We start from the raw sequence: 13,681 nt of genomic DNA, 5'->3' as shown, positions 1-13,681 counted from the left end.
TTTTAATTAAAAGGTTTTCTTATTTCAAGGAATTTGCCTTCTTTCTCTATGGACTAAATTGTAATTTTTTTAAGGCAATTGAAAATTTTCATTCCATATTTAATTTCTGCCTAATTAAGTAATATTTTTTTCTTATGATAAAATTGATATTTTTGTATAAATGTTTCTAGAATTTTTAGCTAAATACCCAGGAGAGGGATTGCTGTGTCATGTTGTAATTCTATTTGTAATTTTTTGAGGAACCTCCACACTTCCTTCCATAACGGCTTCACCAGTCTGCATTCCCACCAACAATGTATGAGGGTTCCTTTTTCTCCACAGCCTCTCCAACGCTTGTTACTATTTGTCTTGTTGAGGATAGCCATTCTAACCAGGTGAGGTGATATCTCATTGTAGGTTTTATTTGCATTTCTCTGATGATTAGTGATTTTGAGCATTTTTTCATATGTCTACTTTTAAAATTTAAAACTATTGGGAGAGACAATGGTTAGTAAAATTACACAAATTTGAAGTGTAATTCAATTCTGTGACACATCATCTATATATTATACTGTGTGTTCACCACCCAGAGTCATTTCTCCTTCCAGTACCATATATTTGACCTCATTTACCCTCATCTACCACTTCCTCCTCCTTTACCCTCTGGTGACCACTAAACTATTGTCTGTGTCTGAGTTTTTGTTTCTTTATTTGTTTGTCTTGTTTCTTTGTTGCTTTCAGTTTTATATCCCACATATCAATGAAATCATATGGTTCTTGACTTTTTCTGTGTGAGTTATTTTGCTTAGCATAGTAATATCAAGATCCATCCATATTGTAACAAATGGCAGTATTTCATCTTTTCTTATGGCATTGTGTATATCTACAAGTTAGAACGGCTATCATCCGCAAGACAAATAGTAAAAAGTGTTGGAGAGGCTGTGGAGAACAAGGAACCCTCTTACACTGTAGGTGAGAATGCAGATTAATGTAGCTGGTATGAAAGGCAGTGTGGAGGTTCCTCAAAAAAAATTAAGAATAGAATTACTATAGGACCCAGCAGTATCTCTCCTAGTATTTACCCCCATATTTGTAAACATTTATCCTTAAAGATATATTTGCTCTGATGTTCATTGCAGCTTTATTTGCTGTGGTCAAGACATGGAAAGAACCAGTGTCCTTCAATAGATGACTGGATAAAGAAGACTGAATATCTTTTTATCTGTCTGTTGGCCATCTATTTGTCCTCTGTGGAAAAATGTCTAGTTAGGTCCTTCACCCATTTTTAAATTTTGTTTATTTTTTCTTTTAGGTGTTGAGTTGTATGAGTTTTTTTAAACATAAATTTTTGACATTAACCCTTTATCGGATATGTCATTGGCAAATATATTCTCCCATTCACTAAGATGTTTTTTTGTTTTGTTGATGGTTTCCTTTACTTGAAAAATATCTTAGTCTGATGTAGTTCCATTTGTTTATTCTTTCTTTTGTTTCCCTTACCTGATGAGATATATCAGTAAAAAAGAGACAACTAACTGAATGGGAGAAAATATTTGCAAACGACTCACATAAGGGGCTAATATCCAAAATATATAAGGAACTCACACAACTGAACAACAAAAAAATAAACAGTCCAAATAAACAATGGGCAGGGGACCTGAACAGAAATTTTTTCTAAAAAGACATACAAATGGCCAAATATATGAAAAAATGTTCAAATTCACTAGCTATTAGGAAAATGCAAATCAAAACCACTATGAGACATCACCTCACACCTGTGAAAATGGCTATCATCAGTAAGACAAATAATAACAGGTGTTGGAGAGGTTGTGGGGAAAATAGGAACCCTCATGCATTATTGGTGAGAAAGCAGATTGATGCAGCCACTATGGAAGGCAGTGTGGAGGTTTTTCAAAACATTAAGAATAGAATTAACACATGACCCAGAAATCCCTCTCCTGGGTATCTACCCACAAAATCTAAAATCATTTATCTGTAAAGATATATGTACTCTGATGTTCATTGTAGATTTATTTATGGTGACCAAGACATGGAGATAACCAAAGTGTCCTTCTATAGATGAATGGATAAAGAACATGTTATACACACACACACACACACACACACACACTCACACACACACACACACACACAATGGGATACTATTCTGTTATATGAAAAGATGAAATAGTGCCATTTGGAACAAAGGGAATTGATCTTGAGATTATTATGCTAAGCAAAATAGGTAGGTAGAAAATGTCAAGAACCATATGACTTCACTGATAAGTGAGATATAAAACTGAAAGCAACAAAGGAAGAAGAGAAACAAAGAAACAAAAACTCATAGACACAGACAATAGTTTAGTTGTTACCAGAGGCTAAGTGGGGATAGGGGATGGTAGAAGAGGGTATTGGGGCTCAAATATATGGTGATGGAAGAACTGACTCTTGTGGTGAGCACACCATGTGATATATAGATGATGTATTATAGAATTGTACACTTGAAACCTATGTAACTTTACTAACAATTGTCACCCCAATAAACTTTAATAAAAAAAAGAAAAACTGCCATATATATATATGTATATATATACACATACATATACATATACATACATATATATGTATATATACATACATATATACGTACATATATACACATGCATACACATATAATACATATATGTACATATACATATATATACACATATATATATACATAAATATATATATATACACACACACACACATACATGTAAGGGTAATGTCTGAGAGTTTACTTCTTATATTTCCTTGTGGGAGTTTTATAGTTTTGTACCTCAAATTTCAATCTTAAATCCATTTTGAGTTTATTCTTGTATATGTCATAAGAAGGTGGTTTGGTTTCATAGTTTTGCATGTATCTGTACAGTTTAGCATGTATCAGCTCAGTTTTCACAGTCTGTTTATTAAATAGACTGTGTTTACCCCAAAGTAAATTCTTGCTTCCTTTGTCATAGATTAAGTTACCCTATAGACATGGATTTATTTCTGGTCTCTTTATTCTGTTGCATTTATCTATGTGTCTCTCATTATGCCAATACCACGGTGTTTTGATTACTATAGGCTATTAGCGTAGTTTGTTATAGGGTACCATGATACCTGTAGCTTTGTTCTTTCTCAGGATTTCCGTGGCTATTCAAGATCTTTTGTGGGTCCATATAAATTTTAAGATTACTTGTTTTAGTTCTGTGAATAATGCCATTAGTATTTTGTATCCTTCTACTTCACTAAATTCATTTATCAGTTCCAATAGACTTTTGGTTGAATCTTCGTGGTTCTCTCTATATAATATCATATCATCTGCAAATAATGACAGTTTTACTTCATCCTTTCCTATTTGGATGACTTTTATTCCTTTTTCTTGTGTTATTGCTGCGGCTAGAACTTCCAGTACTATGTTGAATAAAATAGTAAAAGTGAGCATCATTGTCTTATTCCTGATCTTAAGGGGAATGTTTTTGGCTCTTCCCTATTGAGTATAATATTAGGTGTGATTTTTGTCTGATATGACCTTCATTATGTTGAGATATGTTCCCTCTATTCTCATTTTGTGGACAGGGTTGATCATAAATGGATGCTGCATTTTGACAAATGCTTTTTTTGGATCTGTTAATATGACCACATAATTTTTGTTTTTCATTTTGTTTGTGTGGTGTACCATATTAATTGATATGTGGCTATTGAACCAACTTTGCATACCAGAAATGGATTTTACTTGATCGTGGTGTATGATCTTTTTAAAAATATATATATTGCAAATCAGTGTCATGCAGGAGACCCTGCTTGCTGCGCTACTTGTTGTGTGAGGCGGCCTGCGGGGTCTCTGGTCCCGCTCCCCACATAAGAATGCAGGATGTGGCTAGGCCAAAAAGGAATACCCACGGAGCCATAGGTAAGGGAGTCATACCACTACAGTCCTGCTAGAAGCCCTAGAGTCTCACTGGAGGCTGGATTCACATGACCTACAACCTGCTATCCACTTCTCTGCCTGCTAACCAACCGACTCACTTGACTCGACTTACCAACCAGTGCAGCTGCGGCAGTTATATCAGGGGCTAATTGGCTAACTGGTTACAGTTGATGGTCAATTAGCCACAGCTGACGGCCATCTACTACCCGAGCCAGCGCCTTTCTACTAGTGAGGCTGAGAGCCTGGAAACTGCTCTCTGGGACTCTGTCCCGACAATCAGTTTGCTAATACTTTGTTGAGAATTTTTACATCTATGTTCATTAGGGATAGCTGCATATAGTTTTCTTTTTTCAGTAATGTCTTTGTTCAGTTTTGGAATTAGGGTAATGTTGGACTTTCAAAATGAGACTGGATGTATAATTCTGTATTACATCATCTATAAATACCATTGTGTGTTCACCACCCAGAGTCAGTTCTCCTTCCATCACCATGTATTTGATCCCTTTTACCCTCATCTACCACCTGAAATCTATGGTGACCCCAATAAAGTTTAATTAACAAAACAAAACAAAACAAAATGAGCCTGGGAACCATCTCTTGGATATTTTAGAATACTTTGAAAATAGGTGCTAATTTTTTTTTTTTGAATATTTGGTAAAATTCACCTCTGAAGCCATCTGGTCCAGAACTTTGGTTTGTTGGGAGCTTGTTGATTACTGATTCAATTTTGTTGGTAGTATCGGTTTGTTTAGATTTTCTGTTTCTTCTTGATTCAGCCTTGGACGATTGTATGCTTCTAGGAATTTACCCATTTCTTCCAGATTGTCCAATTTGTTGATGTGTAGTTGCTTGTAGTATTTTTATTTTCTCCCTGTGGTGTCAGTTGTCACTTTTCCTTTTTCATTTCTGATTTTATTTATTTATGTCCCTTCTCTTTTTTCTTGATGAGTCTGGTTAAAGTTTTGTCAATTTTGTCGATCTTTTCAAAAACAGCAGCTCTTGCTTTCGTTGATCTTTTATATATTCTTTTAGTCTCGATTTTGTGTATTTCTGCTTTGATCTTTATTATTTCCTTCCTTGTAATCACTCCCTTAGGTGTAAAGATAGACTGTTGATTTGAAATTTTTGTTTGTTTTTTTAGGTAGACCTGCATTGCTATGAATTTCTCTCTTAGGACTGCTTTTACTGTGTTCCATAGATTTTTGGTCATTGTGTTTTCATTTTTGTTTGTGTCAAGTTATCTTTTGATTTCTTCCTTGATCTCATTGTTGACCCATTCATTATTTAGTAGCTTGTTATTTACCCTCCATGTGTTTGTGTGTGTTTTTCAGTTTTTTTCTTGTGATTGATTTCCAGTTTCATATTATTGTGGTCAGAGAAGAAACTTGATACAATTTCAATCTTCTTAAATTTCTTTAGACTTGTTTAGTGGCCCAACATGTGTTGTATCTTGGAAAATGTTCTATGTACACTTGAAAAGAATGTATATTCTGCTGCTTAGGGGTGAAATTCTCTAAAAATTTTGATTAAATTTATCTGGACTAATGTGTCATTCTAGGCTTCTGTTTCTATGTTGATTTTCTGTCTGGAAGATATGTCCATTGCTGTCATAGAATGTTAAATTTTTTTCTTATGATTATGTTACTGTTGGTCTCTGCTTTTATGTCAGTCAATATTTCCTTTATATATTTAGGTGCTCCTATGTTAGGTGTATAAATGTTGATTAGGGTGATATTCTTTTGATGGATTTATCCCTTGATTATTATGTAAAGTGCTTCTTTGGTTTTGAATTTTTATTTTTATTTTTCTTATTAGTTTCAGGTGCACAAAACAAAGTAATACTTAGACGTTTATCATTTATATCCCTCACACTGTGTCAACCCGCCTCCCCCATCCACTATCCCTCTGATATCGCACACAGCCATTATATTTCCACTGTCTCTATTCCTGATCCTGTACTCCATGTCTTGTAAGTATATACATACATACATGCATACATATATACATACACACATGTATGTATATGTATGTATATATATTATATATACATATAAAATTATAGTTGACATTCATTATTGTTCAGCTTCAGCTTCAGGTGTACAGTGCAGTGATCAGGCATCTACATCATCCCTGAGGTGGTCTTCCTAATAAGACAAGTGTCCATCGGATACCCTACAAAATCTTTACAATATTATTGATTACATTCCCCAAATTAACATCCATAACCTCGTGGAAATCTTGTGGTTACTGACTGCTTTCTAATCCCCTCACCTTCCCCATTATTCCCATCCCCCTCCCATCTAGCAACCCTCGGTTTTTCCTCTATGTCTCCGAAACTGTTTCTGATTAGTTCATTCACTTATTCTCTTCTTTAGATTCCGCATATAAGTGAGATCATATGGTATTTGTCTTTCTCTGTCTGACTTATTTCACTTAACATAATGTTCTCCAGGTCCATCCATGCTGTTGCAAATGGTAAGATTTCTTTGTTCTTTATGGCTGTGTAATATTCCATTGCATAAATGTACCACAGTTTCTTAATCCAGTCATCTACCGATGGGCATATTGGTGGTTTCCATTTCTTGGCTATTGTGTATAGTGCTGCAATAAACATAGGAGTGCATACAGATTTTTGAATTAGAGTTTTGGATTTCTCCAGATAGATAGGTAGGAGAGGAATTGCTACATCATAAGGTAGTTCCATTTTCAGATTTTTGAGATACCACCATACTGTTTTCCATAGTGGCTGCACCAATCTGCAATCCCACCAACAGTGCACAAGGGTTCCCTTTTCTCCACATCCGCACCAGCACTTGTTGTTTGTTGATTTATTGATGATAGCCATTTTGACTGGGGTGAGGTGGTATCTCAATGTGGTTTTTATTTGCATTTCTCTGATGGTTAGTGAGGTTGAGCATTTCTTCATATGTCTGTTTGCCATCTGTATGTCCTTTTTAGAAAAATGTCTGTTCATGTCTTCTGCCCATTTTTTAATTGGGTTGTTTGTTTTTGTAGAGTTGAGTTGAGTGAGTTTTTTTTATAAATTTGTAAGATTAACCCCTTATCGGATATGTCATTGGCAAATATCTTTTCCCATTCAGTAGAATCCCCTTTTGTTTTATTGATGGTTTCTTTTGCTGTGAAAAAACTTTTTAGTTTGATGAATTCCCATGTGTTTGTTTTCTCTTTTACTTCCCTTGCCTGAAGGGATATATCCAAAAAATATTACTCAGGGTAATATCTGCAAATTTACTTTATACGTTTTCCTCTAAGAGTTTTATGGTTTCAGGTCTCACATTTAAGTCTTTAATCCATTTGGAATTTATTTTCATATATGGTGTGAAGTGATGGTTCAGTTTCTCTTTTTTTTGCATGTGTCAGTTCTATTTTCCCAGCACCATCTCTTAAATAGACTGTCTACCCCAGTGTAAATTCTTGCATTCGTTGTCATAGATTAAATGACCATACAGGAAAGGATTTATTTCTGGGCTCTCTATTTTGTTCCATTGATCTATGTGTCTCTTTTTATGCCAGTACCATGCTGTTTTGATTACTATAGCCTTGTAGTATAATTTGATGTCAGGTAGCATGATACCTCACTTTGTTCTTATTTCTTGAGATTGCCATAGGTATTTGGGGCCCTTATGGTTCCATATAAATTTTAGGATTATATGTCCTATTTCTGAGAAAAATGTCATTGGTAGTTTGATAGCAATTGCGTTGAATCTTTACATTGCCTTAGGCAGTATTGACATTTTAACTATATTAATTCTTCCTATCCATGAACATGGTATGTGTTTCCATTTGTTTGTGTCTTCTTTGATTTCTGTCTTCAGTGACTGAGTACAGGTCTTTTACTTATTTTGTTAAATTTATTTCTAAGTATTTTTTGAAGCAATAGTGTATGGGATTGTTTTCTTGACTTCACCTTCCAATAGTTTTTTATTGGTGTATACAAATGCAACTGGTTTCTGAATATTAATTTTGTATCCTGCTACGTTACTAAATTTATTTATCAGTTCTAATACTTTTTTGGTGGATTCTTTGGGGTTTTCTGTATATAGTTCATCTCATCTGCATATAATGACTGTTTTGCTGTCTCCTTTTCAATTTGGATGCCATTTATTTATTTATTTATTTATTTATTTATTTATTTATTTATTGTCTGATTGCTGTGGCTAGAACTTCCAGAACTATGTTGAATAAAAGTGGTGAAAGTGGGACAACCTTGTCTTTTTTTTTTTAACTTTTTATTTTGAAAAATTTTAGTAATGCAAAACACTTGAAATAACAGTACAATGAAATCCTATAAATCTTCCATGTAGTTTCAACACTTTTAACATGTCAAATATACACCATTTTTGCTGAATCATTTAAAAGTGTGTCACAGACTAAACTTTATGGATCTCCTAAGAATAAGTCTACCCTCCTATATAACTGTAGTTCTAGTATCCCACCTAAGAAAATGAACAATTATGTGACATAACTAAATATCCAGTTTATATTCAAATTTTCTCCCAACTTTTCCCAAAATGTCCTTAATAGCTATTTCTTTTTTTTCAAACAGGGATCCAGTCAAGGCTCACACATTGTATTTTGTTATGACCCTTGAATCTATTTTAATCTAGGACAGCATTTTCTCTGTAAGACATTATGCCACAAAAATTCAGGAGAGTTTTATTGTAGGATGTATTGTAGAATACATCCTGAATTTGATTGTTTCTCATAATGCTGCCAAACTTGTTCCTCTCTTCCCTGTGTTTCCTGTAAACTGGAAGGTAGGCTTGGAGATTTGAATAGATTCAGGTTTAACGTTTGGGCCCAAAATACTTCATAAGTGATGTGTATATCTGGTGATACCTCATCCAAAGGCACATGATATCACCTTGTCTCACTCTATGAGGGACTAAATTTGATCACTCAGTTAAGGCAGTGTCCCCAGGTCACTCTGTTGTAAAGATACAATTTTTCCTTTGTAATAATAGGTAAACTCTGAAGTGATACTTTGGCACTGTTCAAATATCACATTCTCCACACTTATTTTACCCAATCATTTTAGCATCTACTCAGAAGTCATGTCTGAATCAAGTCTTTCTCCAAAGATGACATACAAATGTCAAATAGACATTTGACAATATGCTCAACATCAATAATCATCAGAAAAATGCAAATGAAATCCACAATGAGATATCACTTCATCCAAGTTAGAATGGCTATCATCAACAAGACAAATAGTAACAAGTGTTGAAGAGGCTGTGGAAAAAAAGGAACCTTCATACACTGTTGGTGGGAATGCACACTGGTGCAGCCGCTATGGAAGGCAGTGTGGAGGTTCCTCAAGAAATTACAAATAGAATTACCATATGACCCAGCAATACCTCTCCTGAGTATCTACCCAAAATATCTGAAAACATTTATCCATTAAGACACGTGTGCTCCAATGTTCATTGCAGCTTTATTTACGGGGGCCAAGACATGGAAACAAGCAAAATGTCCTTTGATAGATGAATGTATAAAGAAGTTGTGGTATATATACAGAATGGAATACTATTTGGCGGTAAAAAAAAAATGAAATAGGATCATCTGTGCCAACATGGATGGATCTGGAGAATATAATGCTAAGCGCAATAAGTCAGACAGAAAAAGCAGAGAACCATATGATTTCACTGATATGTGGAATGTAAACCAAAAACAAAAAAAGAACAAAACAAACAAATGAGAAATGAAACTCATAGACACAGACAATAGTTTAGTGGTTACCAGACGGTAAGGGTGTGGGGGGTGGGAGATGAGGGTAAGGGGGATCAAATATATGGTGATGGAAGGAGAACTGACTCTGGGTGGTGAACAGAGTTTTATAGATGATGTAATACAGAATTGTACACCTGAAATTGATGTAATTTCATTAACAATTGTCACCCCAATAAATTAAAAAAAAAGAAACTGAAAACAACAAATGAACAAGAGAGACATATAAACAAAAACACATAGAAAGAGACAATATTTTAGTGGTTACCATAAGGTAAAAGGGAGGTGGTGGTAGATGAGGGTAAATGGATCAAATAAATGGTGATGGAAGGATATCTGACTCTAGATGGTAAACACAATGTGTCTAGATGGTAAATACAATGTGATACATAGATGATGCATCACAGAATTGTACACCTAAAACCTATGTAACTTCAAGAACAATTGTCAGCCCAATAAACTTTAATTAAAAAACAAGGAACACTAAACATTCAAAGAAAAAAATATTTAACAATGAATGCTAATAAAACAAATATCTTTTTTAAAGGAGGAAGGTATTCATTGCGATGATGCTGATGTCACTCTTCTCATATTTAAATACAGCAGGACTAACTTCTTATGGTGTATATTTCTGTAGGATAGTTTTTTTTTTAAATAAATTTATGGGGTGACTATAGTTAGTAAAATTACATAGATTTCAGGTGTACAATTCTGTATTACATCATCTATAAATCCCATTGTGTGTTCACCAACCAGAGTCAGTTCTCTTTCCATCACCATATATTTGATCCCCCTTACCCTCATCTCCCTCCCTAACCCTCTGGCAACCACTAACTATTGTCTGTGTCTGACTTTTTTTTTCTCATTTGTTTGTCTCGTTCTTTTTTTGCTTTTGGTTTATATGCCACATATCAGTGAAATCATATGGTTCTCTACTTTTTCTGTCTGACTTATTTCGCTTAGCATCATACTCTCACGATCCATCGATGTTGTCACAAATGTCCCTATATCATCTTTTCTTACTGCCGAATAGTATTCCATTGTGTATATATACCACAACTTCTTTATCCATTCATCTATTGAAGGACATTTTGGTTGTTTCCATGTCTGGGCCACCGTAAAAAAAGCTGCAATGAACATTGGAGCACACATGTCTTTATGTATAAATGTTTCAGATTTTTTGGGCAGATACCCAAGAGATGGATTGCTGGGTCATATGGTAGTCCTACCCGTAATTTTTTGAGGAACCTCCACACTGCCTTCTATAATGGCTGCACCAGTCTGCATTCCCACCAACAGTGTATGAGGGTTCCTTTTTATCCACAGCCTCTCCAACACTTATTACTATTTGTCTTGTTGATGATAGCCATTCTGACTGGGGTGAGGTGATATCTCATTGTGGTTTTTATTTGCATTTCTCTGATGATTAGCGATGTTGAGCATTTTTTCAAATGTCTATTTGCCATTTGTTTGTCCTCTTTGAAGAAATGTCTCTTCAGGTCCTCTGCCCATTTTTCAATTGAGTTGTTTGTTTTTTTTTTTGTTGAGTTTCATGATTTCCTTGTATATTTTTGATATTAGTCCCTTATCGGAGGCACTGTTTGCAAAAATCTTCTCCCATTCAGTGGGTTGTCTCTTTATTTTGTCAATAGTTTCTTTTGCTGTGCAGAAGCTTTTAAGTTTCATATAGTCCCATTAGTTTATTTTAGCTTTTCCTTCCATTGCCTTTGGAGTCAAATTTATAAAATGCTCTTTTAACCCAAGGTCCATAAGTTTAGTACCTATGTTTTCTTCTATGCAGTTTATTGTGTCAGGTTTTATGCTTAAATCTTTGATCCATTTTGAATTAATTTTGGTACATGGTGACAGATATCAGTCCAGTTTCATTCTTCTACACGTGGCTATCCAATTCTCCCAGCACCATTTATTGAAGATGCTATCTTTCCTCCATTGTATGTTTTTAGCTTCTTTGTGAAAAATTATCTGTCCATATTTATGTGGTTTTATTTCTGGGTTCTCATTTCTATTCCATTGGTCTATGTCTCTGGTTTTCTGCCAATACCATGCTGTTTTGATTATTGTAGCCCTGTAGTATAAGCTAAAGTCAGGGAGTGTGATACCTCCAGTATTGTTCTTTTTTCTTAAGATTGCTTTGGCTATTTGTGGTCTTTTGTGGTTTCAAAGAAATCTGATGAGTTTTTGTTCTATTTCTTTAAAATATTCCATTGGTATTTTGATGTGGAGTGATTAAATCTGTGTATTGTTTTGGGTAATATGGCCATTTTAACTATGTTTATTCTTCCAATTCACAAACACAAAATGTCTATCCATTCCTTTGTGTCTTCTTCAATTTCTTTCAAAAATGTCTTATAGTTTTCAGCATATAGGTCCTTCACATCCTTGGTTAAGTTTATTCCTAGGTATTTCATTCTTTCTGCTGCAATTGCAAGAGGAATTTTTTTTTTGTATTTCTTTTTCTGAGATTTCATTGTTAGTATATAGGAATGCAATGGACTTTGTATGTTGATTTTGTAGCCAGCAACTTACTGTATTCATTGATTGTTTCTAATAGCTTTTTGGTGGAGTCTTTAGGGTTTTCTATATGTAGCATCATGTCATCTGCAAAGAGTGATAATTTAACTTCTTCATTCCCAATTTGGATGCCTTTTCTTTCTCTTGCCTGATTGCTCTGGCAAGGACTTCCAACACTATGTTGAAAAGCACAGGTGATAGGGGACAGCCCTGTCCTGTTCCTGAACGTAGAGCAAAGGGCTTCAGTTTTTCACCATTAATTATGAGATCAGCTGAGGGCTTTTCATAGATGGCCTTTATTATGTTAAGGTATTTTCCTTCTATACCTATTTTATTAAGTGTTTTAATCGTAAATGGATGTTGTATCTTGTCAAAAGATTTTTCTGCATCAATTGATAAAATCATATGATTGTTGTCCTTTATTTTGTTTATGTGATGTATCACATTGATGGATTTCTGAATGTTGAATCATCCTTGTGCCCCGGGGATGAATACCACTTGGTAGTGATGAATAATCTTTTTAATGCATTGTTGTATTTGATTTGCTAGAATTTTGTTTAGGATTTTTGCATCTGTAATTCATCAGAGATATTGGTCTGTAGTTTCATTTTTGTGTTGTCCTTACCAGGTTTTGGTATCAAGGTAATGTTTGCCTCATACAATGAGATAGGGAGTACTGTCTCTTCTTCAAATTTTTTGGAAGAGTTTTAGCAGGATTGGTATTAGATGTTGTCTGAAGGTTTGGCAGAATTCACTAGTGAAGCCATCTGGTCCAGGACTTTTGGTTTTGGGAAGATTTTTGAAGCCTGATTCAATTTCGTTACTGGTGATCAGTCTGCTTAGATTTTCCAGTTCTTCATGGTTCAGCCTTGGAAGGATATATGTTTCTAAGAACTTGTCCATTTCTTTTAGGTTATTGAATTTGGTGGCATATAGTCCTTCATAGTATTCTTGCATGATCCTTTGTATTTCTGTGGTGTCTGTGATAACTTCTTTTTCATTTCTGATTTTGTTAATTAGTGTCTTCTCTCTTCTTATCTTAGTGAGTCTAGCCAAGGGTTAGTCAATTTTGTGAATCTTTTCAAAGAAACAGCTCTTTGTCACATTAATTTTTTCTATTATCTTTTTGTTCTCTATTTCATTTATTTCTGCTCTCATTTTTGTTACTTTCTTCCTTCTGCTGACATTGGGTTTCACTTGTTCTTCTTTTTGTAGTATTTTAAGGTGTAACATGAGGTTATTTATTTGGGATTTTCTTGTTTCTACAGACAGGCCTGTAATGATATAAATTTTCCTCTTAAAACTGCTTTCGCTGTATCCCAAGAAATTTGGTAGGATGTATTTTCATTGTCATTTGTTTATATGTATCTTTTGTTATCCCCTCTAATTTCTTCTTTTATCCAGTCGTTCTTTAAAAGTATGTTGTTTAATCTCCACGTATTTGTGTTTTCTCCTGCTTTCTTTTTGCAG

The 13,681-nt window shown here is 34.4% G+C and overlaps 1 protein-coding gene across 3 annotated transcripts in view; it reads left to right on the top strand.

Moving 5' to 3' along the window:
• Positions 1 to 13,681, top strand: part of SEPTIN14 (septin 14) — a gene marked incomplete at both ends in the record, with an annotated part of 390,465 nt that overhangs the window by 321,086 nt on the left and 55,698 nt on the right. The window lies entirely within an intron of this gene.

Source organism: Rhinolophus hipposideros (genome assembly GCF_964194185.1).
Source record: "Rhinolophus hipposideros genome assembly, chromosome: 7".
In the NCBI taxonomy this organism is placed as follows: Eukaryota; Metazoa; Chordata; class Mammalia; order Chiroptera; family Rhinolophidae; genus Rhinolophus; species Rhinolophus hipposideros.
This window is presented reverse-complemented; position numbering and strand designations above follow the sequence as displayed.